The following is a 13,482-nucleotide window of genomic DNA, read 5'->3' as shown; positions in this document are numbered from 1 at the left end:
GATAACCAATTTGTAGCAACCACGAGAGAACCAAATGGCCTGCATTTTTATTGCCACAATCCTCTTCTTGAGCAAGAATGCTGTTCTACAGACGTGGAATAGAATCGCTCAGAAGCTAAGCAGCCTGCACTAGGTCACGCCATGCAAGTAAATTGAATCTGAATGCCCAAAGCTCATGCCAGCACTGTAATAAATAAACCATCTTTCTGTGAAGAAGGGGAATCTTCGTTCACAAACATTGGCAAGGAAAGGTACTAAAAAATACGCACATACACGTTCGCCTAAAATAAGCGATAGTACATATTGTCTGGGGAGTCTTACCATCACCATAAGTTGCTGATCTTCCTGGGAGTGACATATTCTGCCCTCACTGGCTGAGAATTACACATGGGGATGTAGGAACTCTGGGGAGTGTCAACAAAAAAAGCTATACTTTTGCAAGAGAAGGAAATATCAGAAAATATAGCCCTTTGACAAATCAAAAATGTTTAGGTGAACCGTAACACCGCCACAGTTTGGTTTCATCACAGATGTGACCCTGACCTTCCAATACTCAGTGGGCAGCAGGAAACATGGACGAGGCTAACCTCAGCTGCTCAGGTAGCCCAGTCTGCTAGAGAGCTTGATTTCTAGTAGCTCCATCCAAGGACTCTAGTCAGGAAGAGCAGGAGACAAGGCCAGTGACAGGACTGGTGAAAAATCTATACTATAGGTCCAAGGTCTGCTTAGAGTCAAGGCTGAAATACAATACCTTGAACATAAGATCACCTTGAGCGTTGTCCTTCATTGAAAATATGGCCCAGAATTTTGTTTGCTCTCTCTAGAAAGGTCACAGCACTGTCAGATGCTCGCCACTCCTGGGTCTCACACTGATAATCCTACCCCTTCCAAAATGCCTCAGACATGCTGTCAGCATAATGCTGTCTGAAAAGAACAAAGACACCTGGAACTAAAACATTCGTTACAAATCTGAGGGCAGGAGGCCAACCAAAGGGCTCTTGTAAGCCCACAATGCTCACATCGGCCCTCCTTCAGCTTTGCTTTGTCTCTCGTTTAAGCCTGCTAAAGACAAACTATGGCAAATCAGAGGTCCAAGAGGCTGAAAAGCAGAGGTACATTCAGATCTAGAAGAGCTGTCTCCCATCCTTCCCTTCTTCTCAAGCAGCTCGCTGTAATGAGGCTTACAGATGGGGGTGTAAAATACTGCCAGAGCTCCTTCTCCCTACCGCCACCCTGCTCAGAACTATTCCCCAGCATATGTTGTAATCATACACCCAGGAGGGTTGTTAAAACCTTACAGGAAACATCTCACATTTTTTCCTTTACTATTCATGCCATTTTCTATTAGGGACAATAAAGACTTCTAACACTGGATTAAGCTCATTTGCAACAATGAGCTACTATTGCTCCAGGAGCCAGCGGGAGCTCAGACTCGTTGAGGGAACTGGGAATAATTAACTGAATTGTACTGGAAAAAGGGAGAAGACCGAAGGCTGTTTTGACCAAGAGAGATGCAAACTGATGCGATGGTTAAGCCATCACGTCTTGCTGGGAATTATTGTTGGGAGTATCATTAATGCTTGGAGTATGCAGTTTTTTCAGTAAAATTGCTTTGGCCGTGGTCTCCCTTTTTGGTTTTTGCTACTAAAAGACACCTCCCAGAGTCATAATGACAATAACACAGTTTTACTGATTGCTTTCACTCGTTGCTCAGTGTGCACTAAGTCACTTCCCAAAACTCTCAGGGATGGCAAACCTTAAAAACAAAAACTCTTCTAAGCAGGCTGGTTTTTCCTTTCCCCTAAATGATGTATATAATCCATCTCCGTGGTCAAACCTTCCTATTGTGCAATCCAGGGGTCTTCAGCAATAGTGTAAACAGGAATTGTCTCATTGCAGAAGGGACTGGAAGTGCTCAGGGCTCTGAGATCACGCATGTAGGTGGGCAGACAGCACGTACACTTTTTAATAGCCTAGGGACCTGTCTTAGGGAGCAGTGACTTGCTTTTGATCATCTCCCAAGACTTACTGACTCAAAGAAACATCTGGCATTGACCCCTCCACAGGCAGAACACTCAACCTGAGGGGCCCTGGAAATCTACTCTTATATGTTCCTGGAGCTGTCTGCACGTGATTAGTTCAGTAGCTACACATAAGCGCACACACTGTGTCTGAATAATACTATTTCTGTATCATATACACAAGTATTACATAGATGAGTATTCGCTGTCCTCAAATTACTGCTTACTGGCCACAAGTTGGCACAGGCCATTAGCCCTTTGCCATGCAGCTTCAAAAAAAGATCAAGTTTCCATCGCGCCTTTCAGCAAGGAAGATCCCAAGGAACTTGACAATTTATTCATACCTAATACCACCAGAACATAGACACCTTTGGGACAGAGAGCACGGCCAAATATATAACAGAGTGCAGAACAGCAGGAAAAAAAGGGAAACATTTGGCTTGGGACCCCAGAGAAAACCACACTTTTTACAGAGAGAGCCAAGGAATGGTTAGCATCCATTCACGGGAGACAGAACTGTGCTTTCTACGGTCTCATCCCAAAGACCCACAGAGAAAATTTGAACTTCAGAGTTTATTCTGCCTCAGAAGTATGAAGTGGTAAGTTACCTTTTCCAACATGCTGGACCAAGAGTCCTACTAACGGTGTTCAGACAGACCACAAAGCTGTCCTTTCTGGGGACATCTCAAGGGAACGTCAAGAAACTTTCCACGCCAGAAGTTATATTAAGCAAATTTGTTCAGGCCTCCTGGATACATGCAGCAGAAAGCTGTAGCTTTTTACTAAGTGTTGATTCAAGATTAATGATAGCTCTCTTGACACTTCCTCTCACTGCCTGCAACAGGGCCCATTTTTTTTTTTTCTTCCCCTTCGCTCTTTTTCAAATAACCTCACCATAGTAATTAGCTCTACTCCTTATATTTAAAGGAAACACCACACACACCCACACACAAAAAAAAAGCCACCAAAAACCAGAAGGATGATATCAAGTGTGATTTAACAGCTGTAAATAAGCAAAACCAGCACCAAGCAATCAGGTCTTTTCGGGACACCAGTGATTAAAAGACCACTGTTAAGGTACCCAGTAAAAATATCATCTGCAGTCAGCTCTTGCAAGAGACATAAACTTTTTCAGTGGTGCAAATTAGAGTTCTCTTTTACAAAGAGGAAGAAAGGATAGATCACATAGGATTAACTTAATTGCCCTTACATCTTCACCAACCATGGGGACGCTGAAAGCAGTAGGTCAGAAGCCTGACCATTGCTTTCTCCAAACTCAACTCTTCAGAATAGTGGGTGGATCAGAGAAAGGGAGAAAAGAAGTTGATCACTAAATACAACACGCTTTTTCTCAGGAAGAGGCTACGCACTTAAATTCAGTTTTATTATGAGTAGCTTAATACTTGCATACAGAAACACGACTTTTTCTTCCACAAGGGCAGTGTGGAAACACAGCCTTTGTGAATTACAATAAAGATTCTTCAGGTGTAGGTGCTTTCTTCAATTGCCAAGGAATCAGGATGACTACAAGGGCACAAAGAATAGAGGGATTTAAGAAGCACCAGCAGATTGGTGAGAGTAAAGTGGCCTCATTTTCCTATACAAAACAAGGATCTTTAATATGAAAAAAAGAAAATGGTGTTATTATTGCAGAGCCCTAATATTCCACAAAAAAATCATTCTTCTTATGATGGTGGTAGAGCAGAACATTGTCTCTCAATCTTTTTTGCTTATACCCCACCTCAACTGATTAATAAACTTTTGATAGATTTTGAACAAGCAAGAACAACTCTTCTTCCTAGAAACTGCCTTTTGTGCCTTCGTTACTTGTTCCCAAAACCTTGACCACAAAAGAATACCAGCTCCTTAAGGACAAGGAGAGAATGACAGGCCCAGTGTCTTCTAGACAGACCCCATTATATCACAAGGCAGTATATTCTCCACGCTGCTGTCCCCTCTTCCAGTGTATGCCTGAGGCGTTCCATAGGCTTTCTGTCGAAGATAATTACAGCTGTCACAAATATGAATAGACTAAGATGTTCGCACGGCCCACGCTCTGGGGGTGGGGAAGGACAGGTATCGTCCTCAGTAGCAGGATCACTTTGTCTTTTTCAAAAGAGAGATCTCATACAATATGAAGATGAATTTTCAAACAGAAATAATAGCACAGATGCAGGCAGCTGAGCCCTCCTCATTCACGTTTCGTTAGATAACAATGTTAAATAGTCAGCTGTTCTCATGCAGAAGTATCTCCCCACTGAGGTCTGAAAGCACACAGGTATGACTCAAGAATGTTATCCGAGCTGCAGCACTCTCAACGCTGAAGGGAATATCGGTGTTACCTCGTCCACGCTACCTAGAAAGGTATTAGCAGGTGCAAGTCAAGAGAATCAATTCAAGAAGCCTATTAGCCTTAAAACGAACAGTTAAATTTGTGAAACTGCTTGCTTCATCAATGCCACTGATTGTGCAGACAAAGAAGCTACTGGCTACTAAACACATGCCTTTCCCTGCACACTATATCGTCAGCTCATCTTCCAATACATCTCTTCACACATGCACATTCTATTTTCATGAGCTTTGAGACATTACAGATTACTGGCCTTATTTGAAAATTGTGCTCCTTTGTACATCATTTATAACCTCAGAGGAAAATTCAACATCATCCAGACCATGGGTTGGTTTTTCTTTTCACCCCCGGAGAAATGGAAAAATGGCATGCATGTACACAGGCTCAGAAGTGGTGGAAGCTCTCCAGAAAGATGGAGTTTGGAGACTAATCCAAACCTCTTGAGTTTTCAAGAAAATATCAGACCAGAAATCTCACAGGAATGAACTGGCTCTGGAGATTTCTGGCAATTCCTTTTGCTGACCCCACCCAAATCTGAAAAACAGTCACAAAAGCAAAGCTAACATTTTTCACAATATTTTTCAGTATCAAGGTTTGGGTAAAGATTCAGAATAAGTCCTTGCTTCATTTAAACAGCTTTCCCCATCCAAGGATTGCAAGGACACATATTTCATCCAATTGTAATGGTCACAGAATTTCTCTAATTTTAATTCCACGTGGAAACTAGAAGTTCGATCCTCTGTATTTTTGCAATGCTCCCTTCAATAAAGGCCAATTGCTTTTGGCTAGCACAGCAGTCAGTTTCTTCCATTAACCTTTATTCACGCCAAAACACTTTGGGTGTAAGCAACATTGAGTTCCTGAGACAATGACGGCCAGAGAAATACCTGTCATGAGAGTGGAATCTGAGAGCTCTTCCTAAACTCCAGCTGCCTTGTCTCTCCTTGACATCGTTTCAGTCTTTGAATGCTTTCTGCACAAGCCATTACACCCTTCAACACTTCTTCCAGGAAAGCACACACAATTCCAGGAACCCCACGCCTCAGGTGAATAAATAGCAATCACAAAAGCAACTTTCTACTGGCGAGGCAGGAGACAATGTTGAAACTGTGAGTCTCTATACACAAACGCAGTAAAGGCTACTGTGGAGGCCAATATTTCCCAAGGAAATCAAATATCATGGTTTGGATAGGAGATGATTTGGAAAGAGTAATGAACATGTCTAACCCTGTATACTCAGCAAAATCTGATCTCACAGCCTGAGATCATTTGCTGGCCTCAAGTCACATCTGGGAGTTACTCCTAACACAGCGGGAAGAGTTGTTCTAGGGAGATCCAAGTTCCACTTCTAAAGCTTCTTATAAAACAGGAGCTTTTGCCATTTAGTACTGCAGGTGCCCCCTCCCTTTCTTTTTTCAGATGAGGTTTGTGGTGGCCTCTAGCGGAACATGGAACGAATGATATAATGTGGAAAAAAGGAGTGAGGCTTGTGGAACCTCTTCAGAGGCCGACCAGGCCTTCAGCTATTCATAGCTGAACTGAGTTGGAATTTGTTTAAAACTATATGAATGTGCTAGTAAAGAGTTAATTCAAATCAGAACCACGTGTAGATCCACAATGGGTCATCCTATAAAGAAAAAAAAAACAAACTATAATAACAAGCTTTTCTTCTTTCTGATGTTTCCTGATGTTCATCAATTTGTTGAGTTCACAAGAATAGTGTGCCTCGTTTCATTTCAACCTTTCTGCTTCCTCAGTAGAGAGGAAGTGGACGCAGGCTAGAACTGGATTCTCTTTGTGCTCCAAGAAGAACAAATAGTTCAAGATCAGTGTGAGATCACAGCAATCATTCACATTGTTCTAGTGCTCCAGCTAGCCCAAGATTTAGCTTCTGACTTCAAGACACATAGACTGATCATAAATGAATGCACTATTTGCCTAGAATTATAATTCCTTCCCTCCCTCTGTCTCCTTGTAAGTGTTCATGCTCATAGAAAATATTGGGTCATTTATCCTGCTGCTCCTCAGTCATTCTAATACGGCTTTTCCATCCTTGACCTTGCATGCTTTGGACTTCCCTCAGGCTGTTTATTATACTGTGCAACTTCTCCTGCTGTAGAAATTCTTCTGCATCTTGGCCAGTGGCCCTGCGTTGCTCTTGATCCAAAGGAATTCATTGCCCAATGTTTAATATTACTTTTTTGTTTAAATGACATCATTACCAAAGTGCTATTTAGAATTATTGCTCTGCAGACCTTCTTCAGATCCTGTTTGCAATCAGCTATTCCAGCAGTCATATACTAACCTGTTGCCAAGAAGGTGGCCTAATATGTTAGTATCTTCTCTGAGATTGGAATGTCACTGACTTGCCAGAAAGCTTCCCATAGCACCTTTGCTCTGTCTTCATACTATAACTTAAATAAAGACCATAGGATCTAGTTCAACATCATTTTGTTTTCTTAATAACATTTGTTATCAACTGCATAAAACGTTTCTGTGCCCTGGGTTTCTTCCACATGACATAAGGCTCAAGGATTTCTGGATCAGAACTGAGAAACAGTTTGAAAACTTCTGTTTGATCATAAATTATGCCTTATAATTCTTTTTATATTAAAAACAGCCCCAGTTCACAGTTTCCAGACTCCACAATGGATTCATAGAGTTGCCATGGGCCTTGCTCAGGGTCCAGGAATTCAAGCTCCACTTGCATTAGAGCACGTTGCAGTCTCTTCAGCGTGATCTCAGATGGCACCACTTGATAATTGCTGGCCTGCAAGATACTGGAGGGAACAGGGTAGAAGGACTCCTTCTCTCTTTGGGTAGCCTTTCCAGCATCTTTCCATTCAATTTGGAAGTGCTGCCGAAAGCCTAGTAGAGGGCAGATTGGATCGGGTCCACAGAAGGTCCCAGGGTGTTGCCAACAAGGCGCTGCTGCTCCCAAGGCAAAGACGAAAACAGTAACTGCAGGCAAAGGAGCTCTATGAAACACTCCTTACCATCCATCCAACACTTGGAAAGTTTGTTTCAAGCAAGCAGAGGCAAATCCACTACCTTAAGCCCATCGGTTTTAGGAAGCAGATAGTATAATAAACTGAAATGTTCACTCTCTCAGGAGTACTGCTAAATCGGGGAGCCCACAGTCCTCTTGATCTTTTCATATACTGTTTGATGAAATTCTGCCAGTGTCCTGGGTACATTTCCAAGGAACTCATGAGTTCTGGGAAGGCATTACACAGCTACACTGTAACCATTCATGACCTGTGCTCAGTACTGGCTTGGTTCCTCCTCAAATCCACAAGATTCTGCAAGGAAAACATTCTTTCCACTTCAAGTAAGCTTCTCCATCCTGAAACCAGTCTGGTTCAACACCCAACCTCTTCTTGCCCTGCACTCACCCCAGGACATCAGAAAGACAAGGTTTCTAGTGGAAGGGCTTCCATCATGGGAAAACTGCAACACCTAATATATTTGGTCTCCCTCAGTTCTAGATCTGTTTTATTTTTTTCAGGCAAGAAATAAAGGAAAAGCAGTTGTTAATATTACTTGTCCTACCTATAGCTGCTAATGCAGTATGAATGTTTTATACTCATTCTGAACCTTTAGTATTTGCAGTGGAAAGATGAGGCCTGGTTGGCAAAGTCTGCACTTCGCATCAAAAGAAACTGAGGTTAAAAAAGAAAGAGGTGATAATCCTTGGGAGCTGGAGAGCAGAAAACTAGATGGTTGGTATTCCAGGACAAGAACCATTTTGAATTCAGGTGTTTAGGCCAATGGGAATGTGAACTTCTCATGTAAGTCATGTAGCCACATTATATGACTAAACACAAGTTCTTACATGTATAACCTTAACAAAACTTTAGACGCTCCCACAACAAAACCCAAAGGGCAACACACCTAGTTATTGGATTGCTTAGATTATTTCATTTTTAAGACAAGTGCCAAATTAACAGACTTCACCCACAGCAGGAGGAAGGTTTAACTTGGAAGGATTTACTTTATATGTAGAGAATACAAGTATGTTATTCACTTAAACAATTAACAAAGAAAAAGGCTGGGACTCAAAAAACATAACATTTTTCAAATAACTTGTTCTCTGAATATGATCTTTACAAAAAAACAACCTCACATTTAACCCTAAGCAAGTTACCTTCCCTAAAAGTTAAAAACATGTCTGTAAAGCAGTAATGCTTTGAGGAGAAAGCAAGCTGTTACCACATCAGAAGTCTTGTTGCTAAATCTCAAAGTATTTATAAACTTAAATGAGACACCAGGGATAACCTGAAAATTCACCACTCTTCTATTTTCTCCACTAAAACTGAGGGAGACGCAAAGGTCCACAAGATTCAAACACACATCAAAACCCTTTGTGAAGCACTGGATTTTACATTATACCGAAATAACCTCACTGCTTCTCCATCTGCCTAGGATAACTGCCAGAAATTAAAACAAAGAAACATGTACACTCTTTGTAGTTAATCAAGAGCTTCAAAATTTGTTTTTAAGCTGAGATACAACAACATCTGTTTTGAAGAAATCCCATTTAAAGAAATGGTGATGCCCCTTTAGAAACAGAGTATTTTTAACAAGTCTGTTTCTTCCATAACTCCTACAAAAGGCAGACTTAATAAGCAACAGATACTCTCAAATGTCTTCTTGAATATATCTATCAATTCCAGCAATTTTTCCTTGGACTTTGAAAGCCATGCCTTTTTGCTAGCAATCTGACTTCTGTGGCCATTTAAAGAGACGTACCTCACTTCACCTAGCACTTTTGCAGACAAAAACTGCAAAAAGCCAGAAGCTCTGTTCTTGAGAAGATTTTTCCCCTTCATTAATTCATTGCATTCAGATTCTGTGTTAACGTGGCATTGTTTAGGATGACCACAAACTTCAGCTGTCTTCAAGGAGTGGAAGGTACCAAGGATTGTAATACATTTGGGGGGAGGGAGGCGTTATAAATTTTATACTGAAGTATTTTTAACTAGTACTTTAATATCAAGTTACTTTTTCACAGTTTATTAGCTTTTTAGTATTCACTTAGCTTAGTGAAAGAAAAGTGGTTTGTAGTACAGAGTTTATAGCTAGTTTCATTTACTGGCTTTCATATTATTATCTATTATCTTATATATTATATATATTATATATTATTATATATTATTTATATTATATATTATATATTATTATATATTATTATATATTATTATACTATTATCTTTTAAGGTCACTCGTCACCTTAATATCCAAGTACCTTTTCCATTCAAGATCATAGAAGAAATGTCAAGATCTTCTCCTCCTTTTCCTTCATTGTTTTAAACTACTGATCCATGACTTGCTTCAGGAATATTTTTATAGCCACAGGGCAATTGAACCTGCAGTAAATCAGTCAAAACAGAAATATTACACAATTTGCTGAAGGATAACAATGTTCATATTCCACTGATAATGAATTACAACACTTTTCCACGAGTTTTCTATGTTACATTACATGTACTCCTGAAAGCAAAGCTGGGCTGCATTTACTGGTGCACTTAGATTTCTGACACCTTAGAGAAATTTTTTCATTTACACACTAATACTTCTCTGATGTCCTTTTAGCTCGTGAAAACACTCTGTGCATTAAAGGGGTTTTTAAAAATGACTGTTCAGTTTAATGCCACTTGACAGAGATCTTGTAATGTGATGTTAAAGTACTTGTTATACAAATTTAAGCATTAAGGACTAAAGTCCATAAAGTTATAATAATAAAAAAGTCTTTATTTCCCTCCTACTCAGAACAGCCCTTTCTTCCAGTATTATTGTTCAGATAAAGCAGCCTGCCCAGCTCGTGATGCCTCTGTCTCACTGTGGCTGGAAGTGAAGCTTTACTGACATTAGGGATTAATAGCCTGCAGATCCTTAAATACACATGCTCCATTACTTTCAATCTAGTGCATATTAGGACTGTGCTTTTTCATTCCACAGTAGTCCAATAAATCCTTCAATATTTACTTAAAGGGGTTTTATGGTCCTTTTGTTTCGTGAAGGCATTTATACGAGCTCTGATCTTACAACATTTGCATCATCACCCATTAATTTGTGAAAATTAAATAGAAATAAACAAAAATGGCTCCATAGCCTTCTTGCCCACATGCCTAGTAAATGCTGCAATATTTGTTGGTCCAATAGCTAGAGATGGAACAAAAACACAGCCAGCCCAACCACTCCCTGTCCCAACACTGCTACAGACATTCCAATAGGAAAAAGCTGAGGAAAGATTATGAAGTTCTGGGAAAAGATCCATTTTAGCTATTAATGCTTATTATCACATTTTCTAAGGTCTATGAAGCTTTTTAAAGATTATTTGGGATGAAGGAAGCAATAGAAATGTTATGATCCCAGAAGATCCTTCTAAACAAAGGCAAAACGTATGTTGCTATGAACCTGCATGAAGCTCTTGTGATTTTTTTTTCCTGTGCTATGTTAGCTTTCCTCTGTGTCCCTCTTGTGGTAACTAGGCAGAACTGTAACATCTGCAATGGAATAGCTAATTCGTACCCTTCAAAGATTCGTGCTTTGTTGCTGCATTTTTTTTGTGATTTTTTTTTTATTAAGATTTTCTCTTTCAAGATGCTTTTCTACTGTAATATTCTCAGTATACTCTGACAGGGGAACAGTTTTATTTAAAACAAAACAAAACAACAAAGAAACAACCTACAGGTACTCTTTGCTTTTCCATTTCCTATCACTCAGGCTAGATAATCTAGGTAAAACTGCATGGGATTTTCATTTAAAGATTTATTTAGAAAAGAGGCAAAAAAAAAAAAAACAAGAAAAATAGAGAAAATTAAGGACTTTTAAAACAACATGAGTTACCTGCACATTAAACAAAAATGGTGGAGATGTTAAAATGCAGATGTGCAGATGTGGCAGAGCAGAAAGTAAAGTGATAAAAATTGCATAATAAATTAACTGATTGTATTTCTCATCGTAAAATATGTTAACATATTGCACAACCGTGGTACTTATTATTACATAGACATCACCATCAGATGTGTAATGTGCAGGCATTCCTTAAGCATTCTTTGTCTAGAACACCTGATCTCCACTTCCTGTTTATTTTCCCCTAACCTGAATTGTTTTATCCCAGGATAAAAATACTTGTTTTTTTTTTAGCTGACTCTGGCATTTGAAATAGCAGTTTTGCAGATTCCTCACACTCCATTTGATTGGCTCGGAACCCTTCACGTCATCATGACACTTTCTAACACTATCTCCATGGCTTGGAGTTTGCAGAGACCAATCAGTTCGTTCCTTTTCATAACAGCTTGATTTCAGACTTCTCTTGAACACTCCTGACTGGAGGATGTTATCAAATCCCAGCGACAGTGTGTCTTGGAATGGAAATGAGTTTAAAGGAAAATTCTCTGGCACAGCCAATTATTTTGAGTCAGGAATGCATTATTTCTACCAACAGCTAAACTGCTGTACACATCCCTTTTACACTTATAATCGTTAGGAACCTTTATTATCACCTCTTCAAGATAGTCACCTTAAACTTCCTAGCTCACGCAAGCAAGCAGAAAACACCCTTTTCAAAATTGAATTCTATTCTCTTGGACAGCTTCTTACGGCTTAGCACGTCCTGTGAATTCTAGCTCCTAACCATGCACACAAACGGTGAAGCGCCATCATTCTCAGATAATGCGTTCTGGTTTTGTGAAGTTGTACCTTTTAAAATTTCATATTTTAAATGAAATTTCACAGTCAGAGGGCCATCTCTGCATTAGGCCAGATTTAAAAGATAAAATTTTCACAAAGCATAGCTTACACAAAAAAAAATTGTAAAGGAAGCACTGTAGTATAAACTGCATACATACTTATCGTTAAGCATACCAAAGTAATACAAAGAGTTTCCAGCATGCAGTGATCTATGATTAAGCAATGTCGTGAAATTCAAATGCATCCTTTCCCCAGGCCATTCCTCTGTATTGCTGTAAAGACTAATTACAGTCTTCCTTTTTTGAACACAGTAACCAGGAGCCCAATGGCCACAACTAATTGCCAGTTTGATCCCTTGTCAAAACATATCAATGTGAACTGCAGTCTTCTCACACCTGATGCACTGTGGTTTTATTTTTGACTTGTGTAACAAGGGAACTGGACATACCGTGGGGTGGGGGATCTACAGAACCTCCTCACAGCCCTCTGGCTTCAGCACCTCAGACAGCAGCAAGATCCTGTCTGCAAACACAGCCAACGGGCGCTGGTGCTTCCCCATCAGAAGCCGAATTTACCTTTTGATGGCACAGTCAGTACAGGATCTACAATTTTCAGTGACTTCTCCAAATAACTTCTCTTTAAAAGCATTCTTATTTTCTGTACTATGTAGGGGACAGGGAAAAAAATACAGCAGCACATCAAAACTTTGATCGGTTTCCAAAACTTCTGAGGATTCTTGTAAACTGTCCAGACGTTGCAAGTGTGTTCTGTTTATTCCTAAATAAGTGTTCATACCAAACAACCTACCCGGTTTTATAAATTTCTTCTTCAGATTAGCTCTCATTTTCAAGTCAGATTTTCTATTTTCTAACAGTTAGTTTCTGGTTTGTTGTAAGAAAGCACCAATTCAGTTTATCTATGGATGCTTTCCAACAAGATTATATGTGGGTTCTAATTTAATTGCGTTTTGACTTCAGGAATCGAGTCTCAACATTTGAACTGTCTTTTAACACTGATGAAATTACATGTGAGTACACGCTGACTTATCTTGATGTCACCATATTAAATTAGAGCTGATGAGACAGTCATAAGTCCACAATCAATTTTCCATTCTATCTTTTGATTTTAGTGGTATGTTTGATTAGCCTCTTTTAATCTGAATCCTGAATTAAGATACCTTTATGATAAGTTGTTGGTAGAGTCTATTCCTTCACAGAAGCTTAAAGCTAAAGATGAATTCAAACAAACTGTATGTAGAAGTGACGACTCCTGCATTCTCTCTACTTGTTAATTTTCCCCTCCTGTACTTGGTGCACTATTTTCCTAGGACAAAGATCCTTTTCAATCTTCATCTAGATCTTTTCAGCTTCACAGCTGCAAATCTGGTACGTTGTTTCCATTCCAGGCTTTACC

The 13,482-nt window shown here is 39.7% G+C and overlaps 1 protein-coding gene across 1 annotated transcript in view; it reads right to left on the bottom strand.

The window, feature by feature from the left end:
- The window catches only part of COMP (cartilage oligomeric matrix protein), a 35,418-nt gene extending 21,936 nt beyond the window's left edge, over positions 1-13,482 (bottom strand). The window contains exons 1-2 of the mRNA XM_035569754.1: positions 13,247-13,482; positions 9,620-9,740 (exon numbers count right to left, since the gene is read on the bottom strand). The gene's annotated coding sequence lies outside the window, so the exon portion shown is untranslated. The remainder of the gene's footprint in view (positions 1-9,619; positions 9,741-13,246) is intronic.

Source organism: Cygnus atratus, chromosome 26 (genome assembly GCF_013377495.2).
Source record: "Cygnus atratus isolate AKBS03 ecotype Queensland, Australia chromosome 26, CAtr_DNAZoo_HiC_assembly, whole genome shotgun sequence".
Taxonomy (NCBI): domain Eukaryota; kingdom Metazoa; phylum Chordata; class Aves; order Anseriformes; family Anatidae; genus Cygnus; species Cygnus atratus.
This window is presented reverse-complemented; position numbering and strand designations above follow the sequence as displayed.